Source organism: Triticum aestivum, chromosome 1B, assembly GCF_018294505.1.
Source record: "Triticum aestivum cultivar Chinese Spring chromosome 1B, IWGSC CS RefSeq v2.1, whole genome shotgun sequence".
Classification (NCBI taxonomy): domain Eukaryota; kingdom Viridiplantae; phylum Streptophyta; class Magnoliopsida; order Poales; family Poaceae; genus Triticum; species Triticum aestivum.
In genome coordinates this window covers 320,915,611-320,943,414 of record NC_057795.1, presented here as the reverse complement: position 1 = coordinate 320,943,414, position 27,804 = coordinate 320,915,611, and the positions used below count along the sequence as shown (strand labels likewise).

Here is a 27,804-nt window from a genome sequence, read left to right as displayed (position 1 = left end):
GTAATATGTCATCCACGTATAATATTAGAAATGCTACAGAGCTCCCACTCACTTTCTTGTAAATACAGGCTTCTCCAAAAGTGTGTATAAAACCATATGCTTTGATCACACTATCAAAACGTTTATTCCAACTCCGAGAGGCTTGCACCAGTACATAAATGGATCGCTGGAGCTTGCACACTTTGTTAGCAACCTTTGGATCAATAAAACCTTCGGGTTGCATCATATACAACTCTTCTTCCAGAAAGCCATTCAGAAATGCAGTCTTTACATCCATTTGCCAAATTTCATAATCATAAAATGCAGCAATTGCTAACATGATTCAGACAGACTTAAGCATCGCTACAGGTGAGAAGGTCTCATCGTAGTCAACTCCTTGAACTTGCCAAAAACCTTTCACAACAAGTCAAGCTTTGTAGACAGTAACATTACTGTCAGCGTCACTCTTCTTCTGGAAGATCCATTTATTCTCGATGGCTTGCCAATCATCGAGCAAGTCAACCAAAGTCCACACTTTGTTCTCATACATGGATCCCATCTCAGATTTCATGGCCTCAAGCCATTTCATGGAAACTGGGCTCATCATCGCTTCCTCATAGTTCGTAGGTTCGTCATGGTCAAGTAACATGACCTCTAGAATAGGATTACCGTACCACTCTAGTGCGGATCTTACTCTGGTTGACCTATGAGGTTCGGTAGTAACTTGATCTGAAGTTTCATGATCATTATCATCAGCTTCCTCACTAATTGGTGTAGGGATCACAGGAATTGATTTCTGTGATTAACTTCTTTCCAATAAGGGAGTAGGTACATTTACCTCATCAAGTTCTACTTTCCTCCCACTCACTTCTTTCGAGAGAAACTCCTTCTCTAGAAAGGATCCATTCCTAGCAACGAATGTCTTGTCTTCGGATATGTGATAGAAGATGTACCCAACAGTTTCCTTTGGGTATCCTATGAAGACACATTTCTGCGATTTGGGTTCGAGCTTATCAGGTTGAAGCTTTTTTCACATAAGCATCGCAGCCTCAAACTTTCAGAAATGACAACTTTGGTTTCTTGCCAAACCATAGTTCATACGGCGTCGTCTCAACGGATTTAGATGGTGCCCTATTTAATGTGAATGCAGCCGTCTCTAAAGCATAACCCCAAAATGATAGCAGTAAATCAGTAAGAGACAACATAGAATCGCACTATATCTAATAAAGTGCGGTTACGACATTCGGACACACCATTACGCTGTAGTGTTCCGGGTGGCGTGAGTTGTGAAACTATTCCGCATTGTTTCAAATGAAGACCAAACTCGTAACTCAAATATTCTCCTCCACGATCAGATCGTAAAAACTTTATTTTCTTGTTACGATGATTTTCCACTTCACTCTGAAATTCTTTGAACTTTTCAAATGTTTCAGACTTATGTTTCATCAAGTAGATATACCCATATCTGCTCAAATCATCTGTGAAGGTGAGAAAATAACGATACCCGACGCGAGCCTCAATATTCATCGGACCACATACATCAGTATGTATGATTTCCAACAAATCTATTGCTCGCTCCACTGTTCTGGAGAATGGAGTTTTAGTCATCTTGCCCATGAGGCATGGTTCGCAAGTACCAATTGATTCATAATCAAGTGATTCGAAAAGTCCATCAGAATGGAGTTTCTTCATGCGCTTTACACCAATATGACCCAAACGATAGTGCCAAAAATAAGTTGCACTATCATTATCAACTCTGCATCTTTTGGCTTCAATATTATGAATATGTGTGTCACTACTATCGAGATTCAATAAAACTAGACCACTCTTCAAGGGTGCATGACCATAAAAGATATGTGATGCCCCCGGTTTAATCGTACACTAATCATGCACGCAAATGTGTACGATCAAGATCAGGGACTCACGGGAAGATATCACAACACAACTCTACAAATAAAATAAGTCATACAAGCATCATAATACAAGCCAGGGGCCTCGAGGGCTCGAATACAAGTGCTCGATCATAGACGAGTCAGCGGAAGCAACAATATCTGAGTACAGACATAAGTTAAACAAGTTTGCCTTAAGAAGGCTAGCACAAACTGGGATACAGATTGAAAGAGGCGCAGGCCTCCTGCCTGGGATCCTCCTAACTACTCCTGGACGTCGTCAGCGACCTGCACATAGTAGTAGGCACCTCCGGGGCAGTAGACGTCGTCGACGGTGGTGTCTGGCTCCAGGCCTCCAGCATCTGGTTGCGACAACCAGGTAGAAGGGAAAGGGGAAAAGAGGGAGAAAAGCAACCGTGAGTACTCATCCAAAGTACTCGCAAGCAAGGAGCTACACTACATATGCATGGGTATATGTGTAAGTAGGCCATATCGGTGGACTGAACTGCAGAATGCCAGAATAAGAGGGGGATAGCTAATCCTGTCGAAGACTACGCTTCTGGTAGCCTCCGTCTTGCAGCATATAGAAGAGAGTAGATTGTAGTCCTCCAAGTAGCATCCTCAAGTAGCATCTCCAAGTAGCATCTCCAAGTAGCATCTCCAAGCAGCATCGCATAGCATAAACCTACCCGGCGATCCTCTCCTCGTCGCCCTATAGAAAAGCGATCACCGGGTTGTATCTGGCACTTGGAAGGGTGTGTTTTATTAAGTATCCGGTTCTAGTTGTCATAAGGTCAAGGTACAACTCCAAGTCGTCATGTTACCGAAGATCACAGCTATTCGAATAGATTAACTTCCCTGCAGGGGTGCACCACATAGCCCAACACGCTTGATCCCATTTGGCCGGACACACTTTCCTGGGTCATGCCCGGCCTCGGAAGATCAACACGTCGCAACCCCACCTAGGCAAAACAGAGAGGCCAGCACGCCGGTCTAAACCTAAGCGCACAGGGGTCTGGGCCCATCGCCCATAGCACACCTGCACGTTGCGAGGGCGGCCGTAAGCAGAACTAGCCCCCTTAATACAAGAGCAGGCTTACGTTCCAATCCGGCGCGCGTCGCTCCGTCGCTGACGTCTGAAGTGCTTCGGCTGATACCACGACGCCGAGATACCCATAACTACTCCCGCGTAGATGGTTAGTGCGTATAGGCTCGTAGCCGACTCAGATCAAATACCAAGATCTCGTTAAGCGTGTTAAGTATCCGCGAACGCCGAACAGGGCCAGGCCCACCTGTCTCCTAGGTGGTCTCAACCTGCCCTGCCGCTCCGCCACAAAGTAACAGTCGGGGGCCGTCAGGAACCCAGGCCCACCTCTACCGGGATGGAGCCACCTGTCCTTTCAGCCCCCTCATCAGAATCACTTGCGGGTACTCATCGAGCTGACCCGACTTTAGTCACCATCTGTATAGTATGTATGTATGTATAGTATATACCCGTGATCACCTCCCGAGTGATCACGGCCCAATAGTATAGCGAGGCAGACTGACAAGAATGTAGGGCCAATGATGATAAACTAGCATCCTATACTAAGCATTTAGGATTGCCGGTAAGGTATCAATGACTGTAGCAACAATGACAGGCTATGCATCAGAATAGGATTAACGGAAAGTGGTAACATGCTACACTACTCTAATGCAAGCAGTATAGAGTAGAATAGGCGATATCTGGTGATCAAGGGGGGGGGGGCTTGCCTGGTTGCTCAGACAAGGAGGGGTCGTCGGTGACGTAGTCGTACGGGGCAGCAGCAGCGGCGTCGGTCTCGTAGTCTACCAAAGAGAAGAGGGGGGAAGAAACAGTAAATACATAGCAAGCAAGTGCATGACGATGCATGACAGGACAAGTATCGATGCTAGGTGTGCCCTAACGTGGTATGAGGTGGTACCGGTTAAGGGGGGAAACATCCGGGAAAATATCCCCGGTGTTTCGTGTTTTCGGGCAGAGGAGCCGGAGGGGGAAAGTTGCGAGTTTGATAGGTTAGGGATGCGTGGCGGACGAACGGGCTGCGTTTCCGGGTTCGTCTCGTCGTTCTGAGCAACTTTCATGTAGAAAGTATTTTCATCTGAGCTACGGTTTATTTTCTATTAATTTTAAAAGATTTAAATCATTTTCAGGATTTATTTATTTATTTTAATGCAACATTATCCAGAATAGTGCTTGCTGATGTCAGCATGACGTCATCAGTCAACAGAGGTGTTGACTGGGTCAACCTGACGCGTGGGTCCCGCATGTCATTGACTATTTTAGTTAATTAAGTTAATCAGTTAATTAGGTTAATTAATCTTAATTAGTTACTTTAAAAAGAATTAATTAAGTTAATTATTTAGTCCATTAATTAATTAATATTTAATTTTATCTATCTATTTACTTATTTATTTATTTATTTTAATTCTCTTTTTTTTAATAACGTTTTAGGGGGGTGGGGCCCGTTTGGCACTGGCACAGAGGCCTTAGCGGGGCGGGCGCTGGGTGCGGGCGCGTGGGCGCTTGCCCGTGATTACAGGGGGCGCCAGCCAGGGGTGAGGCCACGGCGACGGCCGGAGGGGCCGCAGCCACGGCGAGGTCGGCCGGGCTGCGAGCGGCGCCAGCGAGGCGACCGAGCGGTGGACGGGGCCGGCAGCGGGCCGGAGCGGCAGGGAAGAGCGGGATGAGCGCCGTGCGGGGCCGCAGTGGTGGTCGGGGCGGCCGTGGCGACCGCGACGACGAGCGGGGGAAAGGGGAGGACGAACGGGTCCTCACCAGCGGTGGTGAGCAGGGAGGCGTCGAGGCGCGTGGAGGCCGTTCGGGGAGGAGAACGGAGACGACGGCGTCGGAGACGAGGCAGGCCGTCGAGGGAGGAAGGCAGGGCCGGTCCAGCGGGGTGGCATGGTCGAGGCGGCGTTCCGGCCGACGGCGGGGGAACGAGGTCGGTGTCGTCCGGCGAGGCAGCACCGGCGACGGCGTCGGCACCGCGACGTTGAGGCGAGGAGGCGGACGGGGACGGCGCTCCGTCGAGGAGAGAGATGAGGAGGCGAGGAGGCAGGCCAGCGTGGTGGCTCCGACGAGGTCGAAGCGGCGGCGGTGATGGTGCTCCAGGGACGATAGGCGACGCGGTCGGCGGGTCGATGGAGTCGGGGCGGGTCGTTCCCCTTCCCGATCCGATCTGGATCGGGGGAAAGGAGAGAGCGATGGGGGGGGAAGTGGGGTACGGGGTAGGTTAGGGTTTCGCGTCCAGGTGGGTTAAGGGATTAGGGTGAGGGGCGGTTGGGCCGGCCCGTTCGGGCGGCGGAGGCCAGTGGCCACTTGGCCCAGCGGGGGGGGGGGGTCTGTTGTTTTACTTTTATTTTGTTTGTTTTATTTTCTCTTTTCTTTTATTTATTCTTTTAGTTCCTATTTGTTTTATTTTAGTTTCCAAAAATACAAAAGTGGCACCTAAAATATTGTTACAACTTATGCCACTGCCACAAACCGTTTAGCACTAAAATAAAATAGTTTTAAATTGTTTATTATTTTAAAGCATTTGAATAACTGTTTTGTCACTATTTATTTATTATAGTGAATTTAAACGCATTATAAAAGTGTGCTTTCTCCACCATTATTACATAGGATTTACCTGGCTCACCCCGAACATTTTAGTTTCAATAATTGAAAACTTTTATTGTTTGCGTGATTTTGAATTTGAATCGGTTTCGAACTAACTCGAGATTAGCAACTATAATCGAGGTGACGTGGCATCACAGCAGAGGATCACTGTAGCTTAATTACCCGGGCGTCACAATTCTCCTCCACTACAAGAAATCTCGTCCCGAGATTTAAGAGGGGGTCTAAGGGGGAAGGTCTGGTTACGAAATCCTAACGAATCTTCTCAGTCTTGGTTGCTCTTCTTGAAGAGGTCGATCCATTACATTGACATCTTCATTTCTCTGCTTCAGGTCATCATGGTGATGTCGTCCTTTGCTTCCTTTGCTTCAGGAACTCCAACGTACTTACGAATAGGTAAGGGGCAGCTTGACTACGACAGAATGCTTGTGAGGGATACAATCTGGGGTTAACCCATGAATGAGCATAAGATTATCTCTCGAGTTGAACATATAAAATACCTCGAGAGTAAGGTATGAAGGTACAATAAGAGGTTCCAAGCGGATAGATAGTTGCTCGAAGTCTGAACCAGAGTGAGAAAAGGGTTCAGAGTAGCGAGAGTAAGTATTGCGTGTGATACCAGAATAGAGCATTAGGAAGGTGGCTCATGAATTACACACGAAACCAAGAGTAAGGGATAACTTTGTCAACAAGGTGTACAGGAGAGTCAGGTTTCGATCCTGTGGAACTGTGGGTTATGGGCCCACCATGTGGGTTAAAGGTAGGAAGGGGGATGACGTCTTGCACGATCATGTAAGAAGGGCAAGTCAGAGGATAGTCTGTCGGTTATGTCGGCAACAACACCGGTACCAAGGGCGAGGGACGAAGAGAACCATTTTCATGCTCGTTGAACGAGGCGGACCAATAGGCAAGGTTCCCGTCCATCGGTGGCTACCGGAATGTCATCAACAATAGTAACAGGGTCTTACTGACAGAGTTGTACCTCGAGGTGTTTGCACAAGCAGTGGATTTTTACTGCTTAGATTATATAGATCACAAGAATGTCAAACACAACAATGGAAAGGAAAATATGAATATCAGATTAAACAGAACAATGGAAAGGGAAATGTGTTAAAACACATAATTCAGGGGTATATCCTTCCCAAGGACAAGCAGAGCAAGATATCCATGACAGGATATAAAGTAGACAACCATTTAGGTAAGGGGGGAGGAATCTCATGATATTACCCATACAACGGTGTTAGGATAAATGATAAACAAAATTTAGCATCGTGCTTCAAATGTTCCTGTTGAAAATCGGAGTACCATTGACATGCTTCGAGATAGCATTGACATGGTCTTCAGGTGAAGATCAGACTTTGGAAACACGAAGGATCCATCAGGAATAACTTGTAGAATAAGTCTTACAATTTCCTCATGGATGAATGGATAACCTTGCTGAAAAGGAATCTTGATGATAGGTCCTCCAGCCGGGGGGGGGGTGCTAGGCATGACATCATGTTACCGGGTCTTCAAAGGATCAATATCATAACTCTTGGAAAGTTGTCCTAACCATCATATCTGACGGAGATTCAAGTATGATTGGTGTCAGGATACCTCAGGCTCAGGATGCCTGAGAAGAAAGGTGCAACACCAATTGACGGGATGACACTGTAAGATTCTCGGGAAATGAACTATGAAGTGACTTCCATTAACAAGAGTTCATCATTAACCCAAGGAGAGGACAAGGAGGTGTCTGGTGAACTCAACGGCAATTCGCCGAGATTCCCCAAAAGATGGATTTCCACAATTATGTGAACAAGGAGATAACATTTGTTGGATCAAATGAGAAAATGGTGTATGCTCGAGGAGAACATACACAGTTAAACATTGGATGAGAGGTGCACCGGGAATATGGGCTGGGTTGCACGACCAATGCCGGAATGATGATTCAATAATCAATAGTCTAAGAATGAACGACCGACCATTAACTTCAAAGCAATAGGGTTGCTAGAAGGAAAGAATACAAACAACACCGTTCACTTGTTGGAATTAACACGGGGACCAAGAAAGAATGGTGATGGTGAGAAGTATTTCTATGTCAAGAATTCTCAAGAGGTGGAACAAATCTCAGAACATTCTTGACATAAAGGATGGTAATACTCCAAGGTAAAGAAGAACAACTGCTGGATAGCAAGGAACTCAAGGTATAACACCAAACATGAACAAGCTTGTGTTGGTGGGAGGTCAATAAAGTGGTCGACGATAATACAATTCATCGAGGGCAAGGATGGTATTTCTCATCATGAATTCAATTGATATCCTGGATGAGCTCAGAATGTTGATGATCACGACACCTTTGTCACGACAGTTCATGAAGATGTAATCGATCGGCGACGGCATCAAGTCAAAGTAATGATGAAGTGAAAGGTTATTGGAACCAAGGGTACGACACAAACTCGAACTCAAGCTTGTTGTTTAAGGTGAAAGGGTATGACGAGGAAAATCGACGTAAGGTTAGTTCATCGTCGAAAATTGGTGCTCCGAGAATAAGGACCAGGTAGCACCGTAAGAATCGTCACGACAATGATATAGCCAAACAGGCTAGGAATGGCGTGATCGGGTACAAACTCGTACTTATAGAAGCTTACTGAAGAGTTGTTGAACCGTAGAGCGGACTCGGTTCAGTTATCGGTGTCTTTGAGTGTTCAATAACTCCGAGCCCATGAAAAATTGTAATCGGTGAGTATGTAGTACTTGATGAAGAACTCATAAGAAATTATGCAGTTCCAAGATAATCTCGAGATACCAGGTGGTAATACTCGACGACAGATCAAACTAGAAGTTGAACTGGGGTATTGCTCTATAGAAGACAAGTGCTTAAACTTGCACAGGACATGATACTTAAAGGAGAACATGGTCAGAACCACGATTGCAAAAAGGCCAGATCTCAGATATAAGATGAACTTATACCAAGGGAATAATTGATTTTAAAAGAAGCTTCGATGAGAAGATGTACATCGTGTCCATGGGCATGAACGCAAAGTTCAAGGTCGACTCCCACTTCTCCAATGCATAACCTCCATTCACTTCTCGCGCTCAATGAAGTTGTAGTTTTGAAATTTTATCTGGCAAAATACCAGAAGAGTACGACTCGTGAAAACTTTTGAGTTCACACATATTAAGGAAGGCATAGGTTCAACCCATCGGGGCATCTTAGAATCCTATACCAGAATCTTTTAGAAGTAATTAACTCAAGCTCGAAGGCAGAGCATGGTTGAGAAAGCAGACGATACAATTTACCAAAGGCATTATGTATCCGAGAAAAGGCTCACAAGTTTATTGAATATGAAGGGCGTTGTCAGATAAAATCCAGCAAAGGAGCTGGTGGTCCACAAGGGATCTGACGTGAGCATCGGTACTCAACTAGAGGAAGCAGATTATAGAAACAACTGACTAACTCAATTGTCAAATGCAAAGGAATTATGATTTCCAAATCAAGGGATCAGAAGCAATGCTCTGATTAGGGGTGGATAAGTTGAATAGCTGTAGGGTACAATCAAAGACAATTGGATTGGTTGAGAACCAATTCCAGTAAAAAGAATGGCAACTCAGCCGGAAAAGTAATTTATAAGGATCAATGATGATTGCGTGTATTCGCAAACATATTGAGTCAACAGACTCAAAATGGTAATGACAAGGAATGTCAATATGACTACGAGACTTATGGGATTATCCATAATGCAAGCAAGCAAGAATTTCAAGAGACAAAGGCCCCAAAGGATTTTCGGAAGATCGAATATTATTTCGAAGACTTTTGTGAAACACATGAACAACTGGGGATGAGCGGATACTCGACAAGTGCGAGGATTTATTCGAAGGGGTATTCATGTGGCAAAGAACTGCTAGGCAGTAGGCACAAAGTATTCTCGGAACAATAGAGAAAACTTCAGGGTATCTTGTAATAACAAGATCAATGGGGGATGATCGTATGAATGGCAAGTGTAAGTAGTTATCCATACGGATTTATCGGTGGTCAGGAATAGCCAAAGTGATGGGCACAAGTCTCGAGAGAACATCAGAGAGTATCTTCGGAATCTTCTGATGTAGCAGGCGATCCTCTGCAATAAGGGGCTCTTCGGGTGGATGCGATCACGAGATCCTAATCTTAGAGTTAGCAAATTCATTTAACCCAAATAGTAGAGAGATCAGAGTCCCAGAGTATAGGTCGAGGAGTAAAAGATCCTACTACCACCCGATGGCGACGTGGGCCCATGGGCCACACAGCCATGTTAGTAAAAGTTTTTGCAACGTCTAGACTCGACTTCGGCCAAGGAGTGTGGAAGGGGGATTCCTACAGGCAGTTGGCTCTGATGTACCCAACAGTTTCCTTTGGGTATCCTATGAAGACACATTTCTGCGATTTGGGTTCGAGCTTATCAGGTTGAAGCTTTTTTCACATAAGCATCGCAGCCTCAAACTTTCAGAAATGACAACTTTGGTTTCTTGCCAAACCATAGTTCATACGGCGTCGTCTCAACGGATTTAGATGGTGCCCTATTTAATGTGAATGCAGCCGTCTCTAAAGCATAACCCCAAAATGATAGCAGTAAATCAGTAAGAGACAACATAGAATCGCACTATATCTAATAAAGTGCGGTTACGACATTCGGACACACCATTACGCTGTAGTGTTCCGGGTGGCGTGAGTTGCGAAACTATTCCGCATTGTTTCAAATGAAGACCAAACTCGTAACTCAAATATTCTCCTCCACGATCAGATCGTAAAAACTTTATTTTCTTGTTACGATGATTTTCCACTTCACTCTGAAATTCTTTGAACTTTTCAAATGTTTCAGACTTATGTTTCATCAAGTAGATATACCCATATCTGCTCAAATCATCTGTGAAGGTGAGAAAATAACGATACCCGACGCGAGCCTCAATATTCATCGGACCACATACATCAGTATGTATGATTTCCAACAAATCTATTGCTCGCTCCACTGTTCTGGAGAACGGAGTTTTAGTCATCTTGCCCATGAGGCATGGTTCGCAAGTACCAATTGATTCATAATCAAGTGATTCGAAAAGTCCATCAGAATGGAGTTTCTTCATGCGCTTTACACCAATATGACCCAAACGACAGTGCCAAAAATAAGTTGCACTATCATTATCAACTCTGCATCTTTTGGCTTCAATATTATGAATATGTGTGTCACTACTATCGAGATTCAATAAAACTAGACCACTCTTCAAGGGTGCATGACCATAAAAGATATTACTCATATAAATAGAACAACCATTATTCTCAGATTTAAACGAATAACTGTCTCGCATCAAACAAGATCCAGATATAATGTTCATGCTCAACGCTGACACCAATAACAATTATTCAGGTCTAAAACTAATCCCGAAGGTCGATGTAGAGGTAGCGTGTCAACCACGATCACATCGACTTTGGAACCATTTCCCACGCGCATCGTCACCTCGTCCTTAGCCAATCTTTGCTTAATCTGTAGTCCCCGTTTCGAGTTGCAAATATTAGCAATAGAACCAGTATCAAATACCCAGGCACTACTGCGAGCATTAGTAAGGTACACATCAATAACATGTATATGCCATATACCTTTGTTAACCTTGCCATCCTTCTTATCCGCCAAATACTTGGGGCACTTTCGCTTCTAGTGACCAGTCCCTTTGCAGTAGAAGCACTCAGTCATTAGGCTTAGGTCCAGACTTGGGCTTCTTCACTTGAGTAGCAACTCGTTTTCCATTCTTCTTGAAGTTCCCCTTCTTCCCTTTACCCTTTTTCTTGAAACTGGTGGTCTTGTTGACCATCAACACTTGATGCTCCTTCTTGATTTCTACCTCCGTAGCCTTTAGCATTGCGAAGAGCTCTGGAATTGTCTTGTTCATCCCTTGCATATTATAGTTCATCACGAAGCTCTTGTAGCTTGGTGGCAGTGATTGAAGAATTCTTTCAATGACACTATCATCAGGAAGATTAACTCCCAGTTGAATCAAGTGATTGTTATACCCAGACATTTTGAGTTATGTTCACTGACAGAACTATTCTCCTCCATCTTGCAGCTATAGAACTTATTGGAGACTTCATATCTCCCAATCCGGGCATTTGCTTGAAATATTAACTTCAACTCCTGGAACATCTCATATGCTCCATGACGTTCAAAACGTCATTGAAGTCCCGGTTCTAAGCCGTAAAGCATGGCACACTGAACTATCGAGTAGTCATCAGCTTTGATCTGCCAAACGTTCACAACGTCCGGTGTTTCTCCTGCAGCGGGTCTTGCACCTAGCGGTGCTTCCAGGACGTAATTCTTTTGTGCAGCAATGAGGATAATCCTCAAGTTACGGACCCAGTCCGTGTAATTTCTACCATCATCTTTCAACTTAGCTTTCTCTAGGAACGCATTAAAATTCAACAGAACAACATCACGGGCCATCTATCTACAACAACATAGACATGCAAAAAACTATCAGGTACTAAGTTCATGATAAATTAAAGTTCAATTAATCATATTACTTAAGAACTCCCACTTAGATAGACATCCCTCTAATCATCTAAGTGATTACATGATCCAAATCAACTAAACCATGTCCGATCATCACGTGAGATGGAGTAGTTTTCAATGGTGAACATCACTATGTTGATCATATCTACTATATGATTCACGCTCGACCTTTCGGTCTCAGTGTTCCGAGGACATATCTGCATATGCTAGTCTCGTCAAGTTTAACCCGAGTATTCTGCATGTGCAAAACTGGCTTGCACCCGTTGTATGTGAACGTAGAGCTTATCACACCCGATCATCACGTGGTGTCTCGACACGACGAACTTTCGCAATGGTGCATACTCAGGGAGAACACTTGTACCTTGAAATTTAGTGAGAGATCATCTTATAATGCTACGATCAAACTAAGCAAAATAAGATGTATAAAAGATAAACATCACATGCAATCAATATAAGTGATATGATATGGCCATCATCATCTTGTGCCTTTGATCTCCATCTCCAAAGCACCGTCATGATCACCATCGTCATCGGCGCGACACCTTGATCTCCATCGTAGCATCGTTGTCGTGTCGCCAACTATTGTTTCTACGACTATCGCTACTGCTTAGTGATAAAGTAAAAAACAATTACACGGCGATTGCATTGAATACAATAAAGCGACAACCATATGGCTCCTGCCAGTTGCCGATAACTCTGTTACAAAACATGATCATCTCATACAATAAAATTTAGCATCATGTCTTGACCATATCACATCACATGCCCTGCAAAAACAATTTAGACGTCTTCTACTTTGTTGTTGCAAGTTTTACGTGGCTGCTACGGGCTGAGAAAGAACCGTTCTTACCTACGCATCAAAACCACAACGATTTTTCGTTAAGTATGTGTTGTATTAACCTTCAACAAGGACCGGGCGTAGCCACACTCAATTCAACTAAAGTTGGAGAAACTGACACCCGCCAGCCACCTGTGTGCGAAGCACGTTGGTAGAACCAGTCTCGTATAAGTGTATGCGTAACGTCGGTCCGGGCCGCTTCATCCAACAATACCTCCGAATCAAAATATGACATGCTAGTAAGCAGTATGACTATTATCGTCCACAGCTCACTTATGTTCTACTCGTGCATATAACATCTACGCATAAACCTGGCTCGGATGCCACTGTTGGGGAACGCAGTAATTTCAAAAAAATTCTACGCACACGCAAGATCATGGTGATGCATAGCAACAAGATGGGAGAGTGTTGTCCACGTACCCTCGTAGACCGAAAGCGGAAGCATTATGACAACGTGGTTGATGTAGTCGTACGTCTTCACGATCGACCGATCCTAGTACCGAACGTATGGCACCTCCGCGATCTGCACAAGTTCAGCTCGATGACGTCCCACGAACTCACGATCTAGCAGAGTGTCAAGGGAGATTTTCGCTAGCACGGCGGTGTGATGACGGTGATGATGGAGCTACCGGCACAGGGCTTCGCTTAAGCACTACAACGATATGATCGAGGTGGATTATGGTGGAGGGGGGCACCGTACACGGCTAAGAGATCAATGATCAACTTGTGTGTCTTTGGGGTGCCCCCTCATCAGTATATAAAGGAGTGGAGGAGGGGGAGGGCTGGCCCTCCTATGGCGCCCCCCATGGGAGTCCTACTCCCACCGGGAGTAGGATTCCCCCCCCCCCTCCCTAGTTGGACTAGGAGTGGAAGGAAGGGGGAGAGAGGGGGAAGGAAAGGGGGGGGCCCCCACCCAATTCGGATTGGGCTTGAGGGGGGTGCGTCCCCTCCTATGCATCCCTCTCTTCTCTCCCGCTTTGGCCCAATAAGGCCCATATACCTCCCGAGGGGTTCCGGTAACCTCCCGGTACTCCGGTATATGCCCGAACTCACCCGGAACCATTCCGACATCCAAATATAGTCGTCCAATACATAGATCTTTATGTATCGACTATTTCGAGACTCCTCGTCATGTCCGTGATCATATCCGGGACTCCGAACTACCTTCGGTACATCAAAACACATAAACTCATAATACTGATCGTCACCGAACTTTAAGCGTGCGGACCCTACGGGTTCAAGAACTATGTAGACATGACCAAGACACGTCTTCGGCCAATAACCAATAGCGGAACCTGGATGCTCATATTGGCTCCCACATATTCTATAAAGATCTTTATCGGTCAAACCTCATAACAACATACGTTGTTCCCTTTGTCAATGGTATATTACTTGCCCGAGATTCGATCGTCGGTATCTCAATACCTAGTTCAATCTCATTACCGGCAAGTCTCTTTACTCATTCTGTAATGCATCATCCCGCAACTAACTCATTAGTCACATTGCTTGCAAGGCTTATAGTGATGTGCATTACTGAGAGGGCCCAGAGATACCTCTACGACAATCGTAGTGACAAATCCTAATCTCGATCTATGCTAACTCAACAAACACCATCGGAGACACCTGTAGAGTGCCTTTATAATCACCCAGTTACGTTGTGACGTTTGGTAGCACACAAAGTGTTCCTCCGGTATTCGGGAGTTGCATAATCTCATAGTCATAGGAACATGTATAAGTCATGAAGAAAGCAATAGCAACATACTAAACGATCAAGTGCTAAGCTAACGGAATGGGTCAAGTCAATCACATCATTCTCTAATGATGTGATCCCGTTTATCAAATGACAACTCATGTCTATGGCTAGGAAACTTAACCATCTTTGATTAACGAGCTAGTCAAGTAGAGGCATACTAGTGACACTCTGTTTGTCTATGTATTCACACATGTAGTAAGTTTCCGGTTAATACAATTCTAGCATGAATAATAAACATTTATTATGATATAAGGAAATATATATAAATAACAACTTTATAATTGCCTCTAGGGCATATTTCCTTCATATTATTCAATAGTTCTTCAGCTTGTTCAATAGTTCGTTCCCTGAAAACACAACCAGCACAACTATCTAGGTGGTCCCTAGAAGCATCGGTTAGTCCATTCTAAAAGATATCAAGTATTTCATTTTTCTTGAGAGGATGATCAGGCAAAGCATTAAGTAATTGGAGAAGCCTCCCCCAAGGTTGAGGGAGATTCTCTTATTTAATTTGCACAAAATTAAATATTTCCTGTAAATTAGCTTGTTTCTTATGAGCAAGAAAATATTTTTCAAAGAAGTAATAAATTATATTGGGGGCTACGCACACAACCAGGATCAAGAGAATTAAACCATATCTTAGCATCACCCTTTAATGAGAAAGGAAACAACTTAAGAATATAGTAGTAGCAAAAAATTTCCTCATGAGCAAATAGGGTGGCTATATCATTCAACTTAGTAAGATGTGCCACAACAGTTGCAGATTCATAACCATGGAAATGATCAGATTTAACCAAAGTAATTAACTCGACAAAGAATTCATAATCCTTATCAGTAACAAATATAGGTGAAGTAGCAAATTTAGGATCATATTTCATCCTATCATTCAGAGATTTTTCCTTCAACTTGCACAATAATTTCTTAAGATCATCTCTATCCTTACAAGCAAGAAATTCCCTAACTATCTCTCCATCCATAACATAACCCTCGGTTATCTTAGGCAATTCATATCTAGGAGAGCTAGGTCTAATAGGTGTTTCATCATTTTCAGTTTCAATAATTTCATCAGTTTCAGCACTCTCAAATTCTTTAGCTTTAGCAGTTTGTTCATCAAGAAATTCACCTAGTGGCACATTATCATCAAGCAAAGTACTAGCATTATCAATAGCATCATTCATAGTAGAAGTAGCATCATAAATTACTTGAGACATATCAGGATTAATAGCAGGTGGCGGTGTTGCAAGTTTACTCACAACAGATGGTGAATCAAGTGCAGAGCTAGATAACAGTTCCTTACCTCCCCTCGTCTTAGAGGGAACGATCTTGGTTCTATCATCCTTAAGATTCCTCATGGTGATCAACAGATATAAATCCCAAGTGACTCAGCAAATAGAGTTATGCTCCCCGGCAACATCGGCAGAAAAGGGTCTTGATAACCCACAAGTATAGGGGATTGCAACAGTTTTCGAGGGTAGAGTATTCAACCCAAATTTATTGATTCGACACAAGGGGAGCCAAAGAATATTCGCAAGTATTAGCAGTTGAGTGTTCAATTCAACCACACTTGGAAGACTTAATATCTGCAGCAAGGTGATCAGTAGCAAAGTAGTATGGTAGTTTGATAGTAACGGTAACAGTAGCAATAGTAATAGTAGCAAAAACAGTAGCAGTTTTGTAGTGATTGTAATAGTAGCAACGGCGCTGTAATAACCTAGAGAGACATAGAACTAGCACCAATTCATCAATGTAATGTAGGCATGTATTTGGTATATAGTCATACATGCTTACGGAAAAGAACTTGCATGACATCTTTTGTCCTACCCTCTCGTGGCAGCAGGATCCATAAGGAAACTCAGGGATATTAAGGCCTCCTTTTAATAGAGAACCGGAACAAAGCATTAGCACTTAGTGAATACATGAACTCCTCAAACTACGGTAATCACCAAAAATAATCCCAATTATTGTCACCTTGGGGTATGCAGATCATAACACGTAATAGGTGCGTATAACTTGCAAGATAGGATCAAGACCACACATATATTCATGAAAATATAATAGGTTTAGATCTGAAATCATGGCACTCGAGCCCTAGTGACAAGCATTAAGCATAGCAAAGTCATAGCAACATCAATCTCAGAACATAGTGGATACTAGGGATCAAGTCCTAACAAAACTAACTCAATTACATGATAAATCTCATCCAACCCATCACCGCCCAGCAAGCCTATGAAGAATTACTCACTCCCGACGGTGAGCATCATGAAATTGGTGATGGGGGAAGGTTGATGATGATGACAGCGTCGAATTCCACCCTCCGGATCCCTGAGCGGACTCCAGAACAGCCCTCTCGATGAAGAACAGGAGGCGGCGGCGGCTCCGTATCGTAAAATGCGATGAATCCTTCTCTCTGGATTTTTTCCTGGTGACATTGTCAATGATGTCGCTTGAACTATGTCGGTATTTCCCCAAAGAGGAATGGATGATGCAGCACAACTACAGTAGGTATTTCCCTCAGATAAGAAACCAAGGTATCAATCCAGTAGGAGAACCGAGCAACACTATGTAAACGGCACCTGCACACAAAGAACAAATACTTGCAACTCGACACTTATGGGGGGTTGTCAATCCCTCTTCGGGTAACGGCACCAAAAACTGTCAAGTTGACAGGATAAAATTTGTGTAGATTGGATAAATAGATCTCGATAAAACGTGAAATAAAACAAGTAATAAAAAGTGCAGCAAGGTATTTTTGGGTTTTTGGAATAATAGATCTGAAAACAAAAGCAAATAAAAATATATCTCAAAGCAAATATGATAAAGCATAGACCCCGGGGCCGTCGATTTCGCTAGTGGCTTCTCTCAAGAAATAGCACACGATGGATAAACAAATTACTGTTGGGTAATTGATAGAAAATCAAATAGTTATGACGATATCCAAAGCAATGATCAATATATAGGCACCACATCTAAGATTAGTAGACCAAAACAATTCTGCATCTACTACTATTACTCCACACATCGACCACTATCCAGCATGCATCTAGTGTATTAAGTTCATGGAGAAACTGAGTAATGCAATAAGAACGATGACATGATGTAGATGAGATATATTCATGTAGGAATAGCCCCCATCTTGTTATCCTAATAGCAATGATACATGTGTGTCTTGCTGCCCCTTCTGTCACTGGGAAAGAACACCGCAAGATCGAACCCATCACAAAGCACCCCTTCCCATGGCAAGAAAAATCGATCTAGTTAGCCTAACTAAACCAAAGATTCGAAGAAGAAAAACGAGGCTACATATAATCATGCATACAAGAGATCAAAAGAAGACTCAAATAATATTCATGGATATAGATCTGGTCATAAACTCAAAGTCCATCGGATCCCAACAACACACCGCAAAAAAGAGTTGCATCAAATAGATCTCCAAGAGACCATTGTATTGAGAATCAAGAGAGAGAGAGAGAGAGAGAGAGGAAGCCATATAGCTACTGCCTACCCGTAGGTCTATGATGAACTACTCACGCATCATCGGAGAGGCACCAATGAGCATGATGAACCCCTTTGTGATGGTGTCTCGATTGGATCTCCTAGTTCTGGAACTTGCGGCGGCTGGAATTGTGTTTCATCGACTCCCTTAGGGTTTCTGAAATATTTGGCTATATATAGGGTGAAGAGGCGGTGCGGACGTCACCGAGGGGGGCATAACCCCCCTGAGCATGCCTAGGCCTCCTGGCGCGCCCTGGTGGGTTGTGCCCACCTCGAGCCTCCCTTCTAGTATTTCTTTGGCCCACTGGGTATCTTTTGTTCCAGAAAAAATCTCCAAAATTTTTGCTGCGTTTGGACTCCGTTTGGTACTGATATTCTACGAAGTAAAAAAACAAGCACAAAACAGCAACTGGCACTGGGAGCGATGTTAATAGGTTAGTCCCAAAAAATGATATAAAGTTGCTATCAAATGATTGTAAAACATCCAAGAATGATAATATAACAGCATGGAACAATCAAAAATTATAGATACGTTGGAGACATATTAGCATCCCCAAGCTTAATTCATGCTCGACCTCGAGTAGGTAAATGATAAAAACAGAAATTTTGATGTTGAATGTTGCCTAACATGTTCATCACATATTCTTTTCTTTTGTAGCATGGACATTTTGAATTTTATATGGTTCAAAGCAATAGTCTAGTTTTGACATGAAGATTTCAATACTCAAGCATATCAACAAGCAACCATGTCTTTCAAAATATCAACACTAAAGAAAGTTATTCCTAGCCCATCAGGCTCAATCATTGATATATTCATGAAACACACTCGCATCTTAGCTACATCTAATGCTCAAGTATGGTGATAGTGCTCCCTAGTTGGTGCTTTATAAGAGAAGATGGAGACTCAAATAAAAATAAAAATTGCATAAAGTAAATAGATAAGCCCTTCGCAGAGGGAAGTAGGGATTTGTAGAGGTGCCAGAGCTCAAAGCTTAAATTGAGAGATAAAAAAATTTGAGAGGCATATTTTTCCCGTTAATGAAAATGACCGAGTAATTCCCAACACTTTCCATGCTAGATATATCATAGGCGGTTCCCAAATAGAAAATAAAGTTTATTCCTTTTTCCACCATTCTTTCACATTCCACGGCTAGTCGTATCCACGGGTACCATCCATACCGACACTTTCTAAGGAATTTATTATTTGACAACATAAAGTAAATTTATTTTTCATTTCGGGACTGGGCATCCCTATTACCATCATACTCTCGTGCAATGACAAGTGAATAAACACTCATCTTGAGAATAACACATCTAGCTTGGAAAATATTGGCCACCCATGCCGCTTCATTAGCGGTACGAGCACACAAAAAGGAAATTCATTTTGAAAATTAGAGATGGAACATACAAATTTGCTTAGAACGGCATGGAAATAGGGCTATAGGTAGGTATGGTGGACTCATATGGAAAAACTGGGGTTAAAGATTTTGGATGCACAAGTAGTATTTCTACTTAGTACAAGTGGAGGCTAACAAAAAGATTGAGAAGCAACCAACCAAGAAACGAAAAATCACATAAGCAAGCATTAAGCATAACTAATACCGAATATGCACCATAAATAGGATGCAATTTCATTGCATAACTATTGACTCATGCTTGCATAGGGAATCACAAACCTTAACACCAATATTCTTACTAAAGCATAATTACTCACCAACATGACTCACATATCACTATCATCATATCTCAAAACTATTACAAAGAATCAAGTTTATTTTGTCCAATGATCTTCATGAATTTTTTTATTATATCCCTCTTGAATATCTATCACTTTGGGACTAATTTCATATACTGCAATTGCTTTTGAATAGCTCAAACAAATTTATGTGAAGAACATGAGCATAAAATTTTTCTTCTCTCAAAATAATATAAGTGAAGCATGAGATAATCTCTTCAAAAATTTACTAACTCTCAAACAAATCTAAGTGAAGCATGAGAGTATTTCTTAAAAAATATGAAAGCACACCATGGTGTGCTCAAAACGATATAAGTGAAGCACTACAGAAATTCCATAGCTCAAAAAATTTAAGTGAAGCATATGGAGCAATCATAGCATAATTTTGGCTCTCTCAAATAGGTGTGTCCAGCAAGGATACTTGTGACAAACTAAAAAGTAAAACAATAAAAGACTCATATAATACAAGACGCTCCAAGCAAAACTCATGATATGTGACGAATAAAAAATATAGCTCCAAGTAAAATACCGATGGTCGTTAGAAGAAAGAGGGGATGCCTCCGGGGCGTCTGTCGGTGTCAAAACCGGCGGATCTCGGGTAGGGGGTCCCGATCTGTGCGTCTTAGGCTGATGGTAACAGGAAGAAACGGACACAATGTTTACCCAGGTTCGGGCCCTCTCGATGGAGGTAAAACCCTACTTCCTGCTCGATTAATATTGACGATATGAGTAGTACAAGAGTAGATCTACCACGAGATCGTAAATGCTAAACCCTATAAGCTAGCCTATGATGATTATGATTGTAATTGTGATCGGCCTTCTAAGGGCCAACCTCTCCAATTTATATAGACACTGGAGAGGGCTAGGGTTTACATGGAGTCGGTTACAAGGAAGGAAATACAATATCCGGATCGCCAAGCTTGCCTTCCACGCAAAGGAGAGTCCCATCCGGACACGGGCCAGAGTCTTGAGTCTTGTATCTTCACGCTTCAATAGTCCGGCTGTCCAGATACCCCCTAATCCAGGACTCCCTCAGTAGCCCCTGAACCAAGCTTCAATAATGATGAGTCCGGCGCGCAGTCTTATCTTCGGCATTGCAAGGCGGGTTCCATCTCCGAATACTCCAAAGTAATTATCGAACACTTAGACCGTGTCCGGATCTGCGAGATGATCTTCACATACCATTGTAGGGAACATAACATAAATCTGATCTGCTGGCAATATTCGTACGTCGTGCCCTTGCATCGTGGCCTGGTCCAACACGAACCGGCGTTTCTCGCCCCACCTCGACTCGCGTTGCAAGGCGGTTTTATTGGCATGTCCTGCCAAAGCGGAGATCGTGTTCCTCTTATTACGGGATCTTCCATCAATATGGGCGTGCGTAACCCCACGACGGCTGTTGGTATGACTCCGTGTGTTTTTAGATAAGCCTCAAGCGGTCACATCGAGAACTCTTGATATTCATCCCCTTTATAAAGGGGCCGAGGCCTACGCCTCTTTTCCACCTCCCTTGCGCCTTCTCGCACCTCGAGTTCTAACAACCAAGACCTAAGCTCCAGCACCCTAGATCCTCCAATATGTCCGGATCCAACCCTCAAGGCCTGTGGGTGGCCTCCTCGATCCAAGAGGAGGACATTGCGAGGCTTAGGGAGGTCGGATATCTGACCGCCGACATCCAGCACAGGCTTCCTGCTCCAGGGCAGGCCATCCCTACACCGGAGCCCAATGAGAGCATCGTGTTTGTTCCTCACTTCCTCCGCGGCTTGGGCCTCACCCTCGATCCCTTTGTGAGGGGGCTCATGTTCTATTATGGGTTGGATTTTCATGATATAGCTCCAGACGCTATCCTCCATATCTCGTCATTCATCATTGTATGCGAGGCCTTTCTCCACGTCACTCCACACTTCGGCTTATGGCTCAAGACCTTTAATGTGAAGCCAAAGATGATCGAGGGGCGACATGTGGAGTGCGGAGGTGCCATAATAAGCAGGAACGCTGATGCCCCATAGCCAGAGGGTTCTTTCCCAGAAGTATCCGATGTATGGTAGCGGAGGTGGTTTTATGCCACAGCTCCCAGAGGCACAAAGTGGGTAGCCGCCCTCGAGTTCCGCTCGGGCCCTCCGTCACAACTAGCGTCTTGGACCGACGTAGGACAGAATTGGGGGCCCGCTGGTGATGTACCAGTACTGCAGAATCGCATACGGGAGCTTCTTGAGAGGGACATTAATCTTGCCAGCATAATTCAAGTGATGTTAATCCGACGGATGTTGCCGTGCCAACGCCGGCCTCTCCGGATGTGGGAGTTCAATCCAGAGGGTCTGCGGACTATTAAGCACTTCTTCGGTCTGAAGCTCAAAGGGATGTGCAAATTATTCTTCGGACCACAAGTAGAGTGTCCGGACACCACCAAGGATGCGGGCCTAAGCTGCAATCGCCTAGATACCCAAGTAAGTAACCTTGATACCGGACACTATGTTTTATATTTGCCATAGTTGTTATTCTGAAAATCATCCGTGGCCAGGAATGGCTCAGCAAGGCGGAGAGAATCAGGTGTCCGGCGCCACTTCCCGAAGGCTCGCCTAGTCCAACCATTGCCAAGATGCTTGACCGGGTGCTCAGCAGAATGCCCTCAGGGAAGGACAAGGGGAAGAACAGGGAAGCCAAACTTCACACGCTGTGCGTCCAAACCGGGGGAATTGTTACCTCCCCTGAGGAGGATGGTCGGGAAGGGAAGGCTAAAGCCTCCTCCCTGCGCGGGAAGAGGGCCGCCTCCAAAGACTTGAAGACGGAGATGCCCAAGCAAGGGAAAAAGGTATCACCAGGGGGCTCTACCCCCATGGGCACCCTCACCGCGTCGTGCCCACTAACGGGCCAGCCTCCACCAAGCTGTAAGTTAATTGTTAATTTGAAGGTACTACATTTCTCCGAGATCCATAACCAGGATTCGTCTTTTGCAGTCCGGCTAGCAGCTCTTCTCAACAGAGTTCGTCTTCGGAGGATCTTCCTCCGGAGATGATGGAAAGCGAGACTCCACCAGCCTCTCCGCCTCATGAGGCGGGCGACACCGAGGTGTCATCACGGAGGAGTCCGGGTTTGCCGAAGTCAGAAGCTAATCCGTCAGCCGCCCTAAGCCCGGAGTGTTCGACTCCCATGGGGGGCGATGAGAAGGGTCCGGTACAGTTCGATGTCCGGCCGGACATACTGACAGGCCTTCTGGAGCGAGCTGCGCTCTCGGAGGAGCACCACTCATTAATGAGCGTGGTGCTCAAGAAGATTTCATCTGCCACAAGCGGTTTGAATGAAGCATTTGCGAGTATGCTCAGAGGCTTTGAGGTATGTAGTGAAAAATACACAATTTTTGGCGGTGAGGCACACGCTAGGTGTGCTCCATATGGATAGTAGCCCCTGAGACTCTGGTTGCCCGCCCTAGGCAGCAAACGGAGGATCATTTTTTGTAAGTACTGATTGTGCTGTACATATGCGCAGGTATCTAAGGATCCGGCTACCGAACAGTCCGTTGAAGTTGCCGAACTAAGGAGGCAAATTGGATCTATTGATACCGATATCACGCTGGTGAACGAGCGGCTGAACCAATCACAAGGTATGTGCTCTTATTTCCTTATTTGTATAGGAAAATATGAGAGTGGCATAATATTAATGCAATATGCTTGGACTGCAGACGGTGCTGCTGCCGTGGAAGCCCTGAGGGCGGAACTTGCCCAGGCCAAGGAACAATCTCGGGTTAGCAATGCGGCTGCCCTAAAGGCGGACGAGGAATTGAGAGCCGAACAGGCTGCTCATCGCCGAAGCGAGGAAAAGATAGCCGAAATGGCTGTGGAGTTAAAAAAATGCCGCTGACCGGTATGAGCTCCTAAAAAAGGAGCATAAGGATAGTTCGACCGACCTGAACAAGGCACTTAATGCCACCAAGGAGATGCGGATCGAGCTCAGGGGTGCGCGGGAGGAGCTTCAACAGGCCGGTAAAATCGCGGTTGGGGGCTCCTACTTACTGCGGACGAAGTTTTTGGATCCGAAGTATGCTCCCCTGGATGGACGTTGGAGTCCTGCAGACGCGTATGCGGATTTGGCGAAGAGTACCGCTGATGCAGCCAAGTTTTTCGAGGACCAAGGTGATAAAGAAGTAGAGAAGCTTTTCTGGTCGCAATTCAATGCTCCCGCGTGCCCGCTGCCGTTAAGTGAGAAGATGGCTGCTGTGGCGGAGCTTCATAGGCTATCTGGGCTTGCAATGCGGTCTGTAATAGACCATCTTTGGCCGAAGGGGCCTAAGCCGGACAGTTACTTTGGTTTGGTGCAACAATTCCTTGGGGCCGTGCCTCGAATCGACGCCATGAGAAGGTCGACGTGCATAGAGGGTGCACGGATGGCTCTTGCCGGCGTTAAAGCCTATTGGACAGATATGGAGGCCACCATTATAGCGACCCAGAATCCGGCGAGAGGCTAGTATTCGTCCGAGCACTACTTGGAGCAGGCAACAGAATGTGCCCGCTTAATAGAGGCGCAGTGCTCGAAGAGTATATTGTTCGAGTGAAACATCAAATCATTGTAAAAAACAATGTTATTTTGATTATGAGGCTATATTTATACTTTTTGTCTGAAAGTATTATTGTGTCCCCTATGCAACCGTTTATATATATATATATATATATATATATATATATATATATATATATATATATATATATTAGCACTATTCTGATGCCAGGATCAGAATAGTTATTATGATCACGACGCCCCTAAAAGGGCCCGACCGACGTGTTCCTGAACTCTGGAACCGGCTGCAAGCAAAAAAAAAAAGCAAGCCCCACGAGGCAAACAGCTCAACCCACCATTCCCCCGATCCCCATCTTCCCTGGATCCAATCGCCGCCGGACCTCCGCCTGAAGCGGGACGCCGCCACCGCATCGCCCGCCAGTCCCCTACCACATCCGCCGTCGCCCACCACCGCAGGCACTGCCCCAACCACCTCCGCCACTGCCCTCCATCCCGACCACCCCCGCTACGCGCCCAGCCGATTCAGCCCATCGACGGCCTTCCTCCCGTTCCCCACTGCGGCAGTGGCCTCCTTCCGCCCTCAACCGCTGTCTTCGCGACCTGCTCCAGGGCGCCGCCACCGCCGCGACCTGCCCCGAGGCGCTGCCGCCGCAGCGACCTGCCCCAGGGCTCCGCCGCCGCCGTCTACGTGATGCTGCTTCGACGCCCAGAGTTGCCCCGCCTCAGGCCGACATCCCCTGCGCGCTGCCACTGATTGGTGGCATGGTCGCGCGTCGCCTGCATCGTCTGCCACGCTCGGCACCTCCTGAGCGTTGGAGTGAAGGTCGACTCCTATCCACTCTGCAGTTCAATTTCTACTGATCCTCTAGCTCCTAAATCCGTCGCGCACTTATATCCAAAGGTTCTTGCGTGCGTGTTTTGTCCTGCAGAGCATTTTCTTCAGGTCAGTGGAAGCACCCTCACCCTGATCCAATCTGCAGCAGCGCCCCGAGTCCTCCCAAAGGAGCCCTGAGCCGTTCAAGTACGCAGCCCCAGGCCGTTCAACGACGGAGCTGCCGACCGTTCGTTAACACTACACCCCGGATCCTGCTGCCCACCATCAAGTTCAACTTCTGTTGAATCCTGTAAAGGGAGACTTATTGTGAGAGCAATTCCCCCTTTAACTTTTTTCCGTTCAAAAATTTGTTAGCTACTTCAGCTTCAGCTAGCCTGTGTATGTGGCTACCAAGGTGGCATGCATTCAGCCTGTGTATGTGGCCACTTGCCGCGAGTTGCTATCCGACTGAAATGACTTATGTGCACTAGGATCTCCATGTACTGAACATGCTAAAAAAGATATCTCATATATATTCACCCCCCCGCCCCCACCCCCCCTGTTTGTTTCTTGTTGTATTTCAAGCCGCCAGTACCATTTGCATTTTCTGTCTGATGGTCCACGTCTTATAAGTGTGCACTCTAAAAAAACAGAATTTTATGAAGTACCAGCAAACACTAAGTGCGAACTTCTCCATTTACATGCACCTAAAGAAGTATGTATTTTTTAAAGTAATCTGGAAGTTCAAAGATTATAGTCCAGAGAGTTCAATCATTGGATTTTGGGAAGAATTCATCTTACTGATAAATAATGAATAGAGAAAAAAAATACAAAATAGGTTTTGGGTCAGTACTAAATAGGTTAGGAATTGTTTGGCGTTGGTGGGGTGTTGGTCCATGGGTTGAGCTATGAAGCTGAACTTGTTGTTATGCCTCTGAACGTCTACCTCTTTCCTGTAGGTGTTGATCCTGGTGCTTGTCGCCATTCGTGAGGAAAGACAGTCGGTCTTTGAACGGGTAAGTGACCTTGCTGTTGCTGGGATGCTATTCAACATGGGGAATTGATCTCCCTTGAGGTGCACTGTAGCGAGATATATGTTGCTGCCACTTTTGGATTTATTGTTGAGATGGTCGCTGAAGCTCAATATTGATTAGTCCTTCCCCTTGATCTTTCCCTACATGCTTTGTAGATCATCAGTAAGAACAAAAAGTATGCCTCTAAGCTGCCTGTGTTTATTCCACAAAAGAAATTAGTATGGCTGTACACGGTCGACTGTTCTTGACCAGTTTCTGTAGTAATTTGTATGGCTGACAATTTTCAGCAGTAATTAACATGGCTGCAGTCAACTGTGTCTGATTTCCAGCAGGCCAACTTGATTAATGCTAGTGCAACTCATCTTCAAAAGTGTACATGGACGGAGTGTGAAATTTGTTCCTGCTGTTGTTGTTTAGATATATCAGACTAGAACATTTTGTACGAACCATTTACTCAAGTGAGAGAGATAAGCTTCTTGGTAGTTCATCTATTTCTTGGCAAAAGCAGAAAAGTGTAACGACATTTGTTCCCTGTGAATAAATTTGTGTTCCTATGTGAAGTAATGTTTTGTTCCTCGACTAAGAACATTCTGTCCCAGTGTTCAGGCAATATGATGGCGCAGCTACTGCAGCATCAACGACAACAGCGCGGCGCTCCTGGTGCTCCTCTCTCTCTGCTGCCTTGCATGCTGCGATGCCACCGCCTCCGAGTGAGGAAAAATTCTAGCTCATGAACGAACCTGAAGAAGCTCTAATGCGATGGTGCTATTCTCTATAGTTATTTGTTTCTCGTGAATGCATTTGGTTGTGGCTGATGGATCTCTATCTTAATATATTCTTTGCTTTAATTGTGCCCATGTAATGTGGTTGAAGAGGAAATCTTGAGTTAACTGAAGTCCAACTATTATGTTGGACAAGGTTCATCTACTTCGTGGTTGGCAAAATTCGACCCTACCTAATGTACCAGTTATTTTTAATATCACGAAAGTTAGTGCATATAGTTGACGAGAAACGGAACTGCTTTGCAGACGATAAATATGTGCACGACCTCTGCACGATGCGGATCTAGTCGTCTGCTACCTGCTGTTGCCATGCAATGGATGGAACTGATTGCATTGTCGTGCACACATCGTCTGCACACTATCGTGTGTATAGCACTGCTGGACGAGAAAACCTCCAGGAAACTCAAACATTATGTTCCGAAGTTCACTTTATACAAAGTGATAGAAGGTTGGAAAAAACAGAGAAGAAAAATTGGCGTTAGAAAACAAGCCAAAACGCATTTTACCAGAAAAAAGAGTTTGCTCAAAAGTAAACTCTAGAAGTTCACAAAACCCCAAAAGTCTATAAGTTAAAACACAAAACAATAGACAATTTTTCCGTCTCTGAAACTAAACCTAGAAGTTCAAATTTAAGATACATAGCAGGTCAATGTTTATAAAAAATCAGAAATTTTTGTATCTAAAGAAAAACAAGAAATTCAATTTTTTGTATCTAGCTTCAAGATTGCAGAGAACTCAAGTCCGATAAAACACATTTTCCTGTTTCAAAATATAAAACCTAGAAATTCACGTCAAAATAATAGATTTTTTTTGTTTGTTTTACT

At 44.6% G+C, this 27,804-nt stretch overlaps 1 long non-coding RNA gene across 1 annotated transcript; it reads left to right on the top strand.

Moving 5' to 3' along the window:
- The first annotated feature begins 24,630 nt into the window (after positions 1–24,630).
- Positions 24,631–27,152, top strand: LOC123121687 (uncharacterized). The gene is made up of 4 exons (XR_006459821.1): positions 24,631–25,173; positions 25,280–25,491; positions 26,124–26,180; positions 26,798–27,152. It is a non-coding gene; the product is annotated as an uncharacterized lncRNA (long non-coding RNA).
- Positions 27,153–27,804: the final 652 nt, after the last annotated feature.